The sequence below is a fragment of the Eumetopias jubatus genome, unplaced genomic scaffold (assembly GCF_037043125.1).
Source record: "Eumetopias jubatus isolate StellerSeaLion01/CBP00866 unplaced genomic scaffold, mEumJub1_p1.0 scaffold_6, whole genome shotgun sequence".
Classification (NCBI taxonomy): Eukaryota; Metazoa; Chordata; class Mammalia; order Carnivora; family Otariidae; genus Eumetopias; species Eumetopias jubatus.
In genome coordinates, this window is record NW_028274812.1 from 22,408,006 (window position 1) to 22,415,538 (window position 7,533).

Below are 7,533 nucleotides of genomic sequence, written 5' to 3' on the forward strand. Positions count from 1 at the left end.
GGAAGTGGGGGGATCAAAGTGATATCTGAAAAGAAGTGTCATTGATCAAAATGGATGATACACGGGGTGCCTGGGTGGCTCAGTTAAGCATCTGCTTTTGGCTCAGGTCATGATCCCAGGGTCCTGGGATCGAGCCCTGCATCGGGCTCTCTGCTCGGCGGGAAGCCTGCTTCTCCCTCTCCCTCTGCCTGCCACTCCCCCTGCTTGTGTTCCCTCTCTCACTGTGTCTCTCTCTGTCAAAAAAATAAAGAAAAAAATCTTAAAAAACAAAATGGATGATACACAATCAAAATGAAATGATGGAAAAGCAACGAATCTAGGTAATGAACACAGCTTGGTAACAACAACAACAAATTGAAGATAAAGGACCATGATATGTGAACGTAGGCCTGCATTTAAGGTTGCACTGAAAAAGAAAAAGAAAAAGAAGAAATAGGAAACTAATTTTGATGACCTCCAGGGTTTCTTCTGGTCTGAGATTTGATGGCTCTAGGAGAATTTTCATTTGTATTTGTTTTAAAATTGAAGATGAAATTGTTTTATGAGAGAGGCCAAAGCTGGTGTATAGCTTTGAGCCCAAACTACCATTTCTCTGTATGGTACTAGGCTGCAAAAGTAAGCACCTTCCTCTTTCTCCCCTCCCCTCTTTGCCTCCCTCCCTTTCTTCCTTTCTCGTGCTTGACACTAAACAGCTACCCTGTCCTACTGTCTAGGCTCTGTACTAGGCACAGAGCTAAAGGAATCTCTCCAATCTCAGACTAACAGCCAAGGAGACAAGGCATACCCACTACAGTGAGGACACAAAGGAGGCAATCATTACCCTCTTGTACGAGTCAGGAAAAACTTCAAGTGAGAGAACACAAGAAGGAGGTCCTAAAAAACAGAGTGGGGGTGAAAAAGAGAAAGGGGCAGGGAAAGCATGGCAGGCAGAGAGAGAACCATGTACAGGGGCTCAGGCTAAGCAACAGTAGAGAGACGGAGGGGGACATGAGTCTGGCTGGGCCTTAAGAGGAGAGTGGGGAAATGGTGGGATATTAAACAGAAAGGGTCATCAGAGGATTTAAGCAATGTTGCAACATGATCGGAGTCATTATCTTTTGCTTCAATTTTGATACCTAAATTTGATACTTAAGTGATACATATACTTACTTTGTTGAGTTGTTTTAAGGATTTGAAATAGTGTACATAAAGTGCTGAGTGTAACGACTGGCATAAACAGGTACTAGGAACCCAACACAATGCTCTAAGACAAATGGGATATGCATTCTATTTCTTTATTTTTACAAGTCATACCCACCTCAGCCTTATCTATAAAGGTGGCCCCAAAGACATTTTCTAGGATTCCTTCCTTCTCTGAGAATCAAACAAGAACTTTAGTACTTACAGCTTTAAGAAGGTAGAAAGGGACTGTCCTGTGGTTGTTAAGGTCAGCTATAGGGTCCTTCTCCTAGACTTCCAAGCATCAGCATGTAGTGCCTCTGACACTCAGTCGACACAGAAGTCACCCCTTCCATGTCCTGACTCCCCAGAGACTGTTAGAGGGGGTGCCATGGTACTCAGCACTCAGATATCAAAAGTCTCAACCCCGTTCCCAGTTGGGGCTGGAGGTGTCCAACACACCTGGGGATTGGGTCCTCCTCAATTCAACCCTCAAAACACTAAAATCAGTTTGTTGGTGGAAATGCAAAATGGCACAGCCACTTTGGAACCTAGTTTGGCAGTTTCTTAGAAGGTGAAATGCACACTTACTCTGTGACTCAACAATCCCATTCATAAGTTACCCAAGGGAAATGAAAACTCATGTTCATGCAAAAATCTTGAAAGTGTTTACAGCAGCTTTATGCATAATCTCCAAAAACTGAAAACAACCCAAACAAGTACATCCATACAGTGGAATACTACTCAGCACATAAAGGTATGAACTCCCGATACATACAACATGCAGGAATCTCAAAAGTATTACAGCAAGTAAAAGAAGCCAGACCCCAGTGGATTCATGGAGGATTATTCCGCTTCAGTGACATTCTGGAAAAGGCAAACTGTAGGGACAGAAAAGAGAGCAGAAGTTGCCAGGTGCTGGGCATAGGGAGAGGGGGTGATTTTTTGGCTAATGGAACTGTTCTCGGTCTTGATTATAATGGTGATTGCACAGCTGTATTTGTCAAAAGTCATAGAATAATATGCCAAAAAGAGGGAAGTTTACTGTAGTTAAATTATACCTCAAGGAAAAAAAGAAAAGGAAAAAAATTCCCCCACCATGTCGTCTTCCCTTTCCTTCCCTTTGGGGATTTAACCAAACCGAATGACAGTTTGGGCACCCAATGGGCAGCAAGCCAATAAAAACGGACCCTGAGCCTTTACAGTGGAGAAAGACAGGCTATTTACTGGTGTGATGCCACCCGGGGGGAATGGGATCTAATGCTCAAGTCCCAAACACCCCGATGGCTTATAAGCAGGGGTTTTTAAAGGATAAGGGTCTCAGGATCTTGGATCACGCTGATTGACTAGGCATAATCAATGGTCAGCTATAATATTTCCTTTCTTGATCACCTTGTCCCTTCTGGTGACTTTCTGCCTGGTTTCAGTGTGGTTGTAGTGAGGTGGTCATTCTGCTTCAGGGGTCTGGTCGTTCTGTTTTAGGGGCCTGGAACTGCAAGACATTCTGGGCAGGTGGTGTTGGCGATGTCATCTCTAGGGCACAAAGGCGAAAGTTCTCCATCTCGTGACGGTTACTGAGCAGCAAATTATTATTTTCTTGCAAACACGGCACATTATGTTTGTGATCTCAGGCAGAAGAGCATCCCACAGACTTCTCAAGAGGCAATTTTATGTATTTCCTGAGGCAATTTTAGAGGGTTTCTTTAAGAGTAACTAAGGGCTGGGATGGGAAGGAGAAAAAATACAAAACAAAACAGTCACTAAGGGCTATGTGACTCTGGTCAGAGGCAGCTAGGAGCCTAAATTGTGGGGTCTGTGGGGGCTTGCACCCCCACTTTCAATCCCCCTGTCTTTGACCACTCCTCAAATCTTCAGGGATAGGAAGGATGACCACTCTAGCTACTCCCTGCTGCAGAGGCGCCAAGGTTGGGATTACAGGAAGGAAACAATGTTGCTCCTCTCACTACAAGTGCGCTTTGGTACCTGGCCTTAACCTCAGTGCTTTGGACAACCGTGAAGTCAGTTTCTGCCTTTGCAGCCTTTGGGTATCTCACGCCACATTCCGTAAGTAGAGAAATCCCAGAAGAAGAGCCAAGACAGATAATCTCATTTTGGTTAATTCTCAGAGTACTGATCAAATTCCTTGAGGAATCCAAGAAGACAGACTAGAAAACCAATTCCATTTTTTGCTCCTAGGACTTCAGCGGGAATTTGTTGCAGGTGACTTACTGGCTAATCCTGCCTAGGTGGGTTTCCACTTCAGCTGATGAATGAAGGCAAGCGCAGCAGGAGGACTTAATTATCTTATGCATCCCTCTGTGTTCTGCTGAAATAGAATTCAAGCCCATTCTATAGACCAGAATCACCTGGGCCAAGGAGTCTAATGATTTTTATTGAGCTGCTATTGCTTGAGCAGCAATTAACCAAAATTACTAAGGTGACAGAAAGATTCTTGATCATGTGTTCATAAGCCCTTATTCCCCACCAGGGCAACAATGTTCTCCTAAATCAATATCAAAATTTGTTCTCTTGGGGCACCTGGGTGGCTCAGTTGGTTAAGCGTCTGACTCTCGGTTTCCGCTCAGGTCGTGAATGATCTCAGGGTCCTGAGATTGAGCCTCGCGTGCTGAGTGCAGAGTCTGCTTGTCCCTTTCCCTCCGCTCCCCCGCAAAATGAATGAATGAATGAATGAATGAATGAATGAATAATTTAAGAAGGTTAGTCCAATGACTGGTTTCACTGGAACTGTTAACAGAAAAAGGGATAACCAAATTCCCTAATGAGTAGACCCCTCCTATTTTCCAACTGTCAAAACATGGATAAACCCATTCGATTAGAATGATGAGAAATCTTCCTTTTGACCAAGAAAACGTAACAGATCAACATTATGTAGAGGCCACTTTTAGACAACAGGCTTCAGCAATGGAAACTTACAAAGGCCCAGGGGCCCCCAGCGACCCCCTGGCTGAATAGAGACGGCCCATCAGGTGACCCACCTCAAAATACCCACAGGTCCTAACGGAGCAGTGGGCTGCTTACAGCCAGGCACAGCTACCTCAAGAGGGAAAATTCCATGCGTGGCCATACCTCCTCCTCTTTCCTCTTTAAAAAACAGCCCCCACCCACTGCCTCCCTGCAAACATCCTCTCCTGGGCTGCCCTGAAGCGTATTCAGGAAACCTCTGTCTCCTTTGTTCTGCCTCAGGTGAATCCTTTCACTTCCCGTGCCACAGGCTTCCACCCGAATGTCACCCCACATTTGGGGGCCCCCATCTGATCCAGAGAGACACCACTCTTAGACACCACACACTGTTCCCTCATAGCCAGAGTTTAACTGTTCTGTACTGGACCTTAGGTAAGAAGTCTGTTCCGTATCTCATGAACCAGTGATAGTTTGAGGATAGGCTAGTTCAGTTAACCAGATGTCTTGTTTCAGGAGGGAGTCCTGTAGGTGGGCTCTCAAAGTTAGGTTCTGTTGTGCAAGCAGTCAGGTTAATTAATAAGAGGCATTTCTATGGAAACAAAAGAAAAACACAGGTTTCTGTTTGGAGCAGATGAGAAGCCCAGTGTCTGAAGTAAAAAGATTCTTAGATGGCAGAGGGATGGAGGACAGACCTTCCTGGTCTGTAGTTTGAAGGCCTCTGGTGATCTTTCCAAGTCGCCCATTCAGCAACAGACAAGAAGATTGTATAAACACGGGGCGCCTGGGGGGGCTCAGTCAGTTAGTGTCTGCCTTCGGCTCAGGTCATGATCCCGGGGTCCTGGGATGGAGCCCCGCATCGGGCCCCCTGCTCCGCGGTAAGCCTGCTTCTCCCTCTCCCTCTGCCTGTCGCCCCTCCTGCTTGTGCACACGCGTGCTCTCTGTCAAATAAATAAAGAAAATCTTAAAAAAAAAAAAAGACTGTATAAACATGAGCTGTTAGGGCAATTTCCCTGAAGTTTACCTCAGTTCAACTGGCCTCAGTTTGCTAGGGCTTCAGGGAAAAGGGCAGGTGTAGTGCAAGTCAAAGAATGGGGAAAAAATTGGAAACCTTAGTTTGGAGAGTGATAGTCAAGATATTCAAGGACAACAGAAGAATTCAGGACCCAGCCCAGTTTTATAGGCAAACAATGAACATTGCTTTTCCTAGTCTGGACCATATCAGTTGACCTTGAATCCAGGCTTCTACAGAGACAGCTAGTGGGTTAGTCAGGTCTGAAAAGACACAGTAGGGGGAAACAATTCTCTTTAAACTTTCTGCTAGTTTCAACCTCATTAATGGAAGGGACACAGTTTCAATTCCCCCTGAGTCATGATCATTCCTCAGTCTTGAGGAATTGGGATGATGAGGGCTCTGGCTATTTCCTTATCTCCTTGGGTGAGGTAGGTATCAGGTAAAGAGTAGTTTTTGCAAGTTTTAGCTGTAAGCAACATTTCTTTTATGATTAACATGCCTAAATGCGAGGCTAAGCGAGGTTCTTAACCTATGGGTCACAGCAGCAAGGGAAATAGAAAAAATATTTAGTCAGACATGCTAAGTTTTTCCCTGTTACACAGTCATAGCCTGGAAATATAACCAATGTTTCTAATGATGTCCTGTTACAAGGAGAAACAGATTTTTATTGAACTTATGCAAATAACTATGATTGCCATGAAAGAAAGAATACTCAGAATTTCTGAATTCTGGAAGGTTCAAGTAGGAAGACAGATAAATGTTTCATATTTGTTTACAAAGGAATATTCTACCAAGTCATGGATGGCTTAAGAGAAAAAGTTTCCTTGAATCTGGAAGAGCAAACATTGGAGAGCTAGCCATGTTTTAAACAAGTCATAAAAATTATAATCATCTTTCTCAGTTCATTTAGTCCCACGTTATTAATACTTGTTCTGTTTGAATGCAGTTTTCCTATTAGTTCCAAGAATTATCACTCAGTTTAGTTTTATGATCTTAAAGTATCAGAAACCTGTATTTGTCAAGAGTCCTTTCCGTGAATCTCTTTGAAGTCAAAATACATTTGCAAGAGCCTCAGTAAAACAATGACTGCAAATGACAAGACTCAAAAATAGCCATGTTAAAGATCTGATGAGAATTCATTATAATGCAATTGACAAGAAAATTTGGTTATTTCCATGACACATAACATTTCAATAATTAGAATTACAAACAGCAACATTAGGACATATTAAAACTTTAGGAATTTCATATGGCTTCTAGGAGTTATGGTAGTTACCCATACAATATAACCTAAGAAGATTTATCATCACTTGTTTGACAATGTTCCCCTTGGAATTTGACATACCAAATAAATAAGCCTAATTAGTCAAAAAGACTTCATTTAGAATTTGAATTTTGGGAAGTTTGTAAAAAATATCAGAAGGTTTTGGGGCACCTGGCTGGCTCAGTTGGTAGAGCAGGTGACTCTTGATCTTGGGGTTGTGAATTTGCACCCCACATTGGGTGTAGCGGTTCTTAAAAATTTTTTTTTAACCTTCTTAAAAACATCAGAAGGTTTTAAAGCACATGCCTAAATAGGGTTACAGATCATTTAAAAATGTAATAATTATTTATTTAACCAAAGTGGCAACAAGAGATTCCAAAGGCAAATACAAAGGATTACATAGTTGTTAGCAAAATTTAGCTCTTTTCATATGGAGAAGATTCCACTTTCTTAAGTAATCCAACACCTGGTAAAGACAAAACATAGAAATTTTGTTTTTCTGGGCAGGTAAAGAAAAGCTCTGTTGATAATTTCTTATTAAGAATAGACCAATATTCTAAGAAAACTCTGTCATTTTAACAGAGAGATAAACCAAATTCCAGTTTCATACCAGTGTACTTTTGATACTAAGACTCATTCAGTTCTCAGGACGCCTGAGGAGCTCAGTCGGTTAAGCAGCTGCCTTCGGCTCAGGTCATGATCTCAGGGGCCTGGGATTGAGTCCCGCCCCGGGCTCCTTGTTCAGCGGGGAGCCTATTTCTCCCTCTCCCTCTGTTTAGGCTCTTTCTCTGTCAAATAAATAAATACTAAAAAAAAATAAACTCATTCGCTTCAATCTTACTCAGTTCTGACCAATCACAGAATTCCCTTTTCACAAACTTTCTACAATTTTCTTTCTACATTTAGATTTTGTCCTGAGTTTTCCTTCTTTGTTTTTAATTTTTTTTAAATACATGGAAAAAAAAAGATTTTATTTATTCTGAGAGAGAGAGAGGGAGAGAGAGAGAGAGAGAGAGCATGAGCAGGGGGAGGGGCAGAGGGTGAGCAAGAAAGAGAATCCCAAGCCCAGCCTGTGACGAACGAGGAGCCTGACTCAGGGCTTGATTCCACAACCCCAAGATCATGACCCAAGCAGATCAACAGTCAGATTTATTTATTTGAGAAATAAAACTGACTG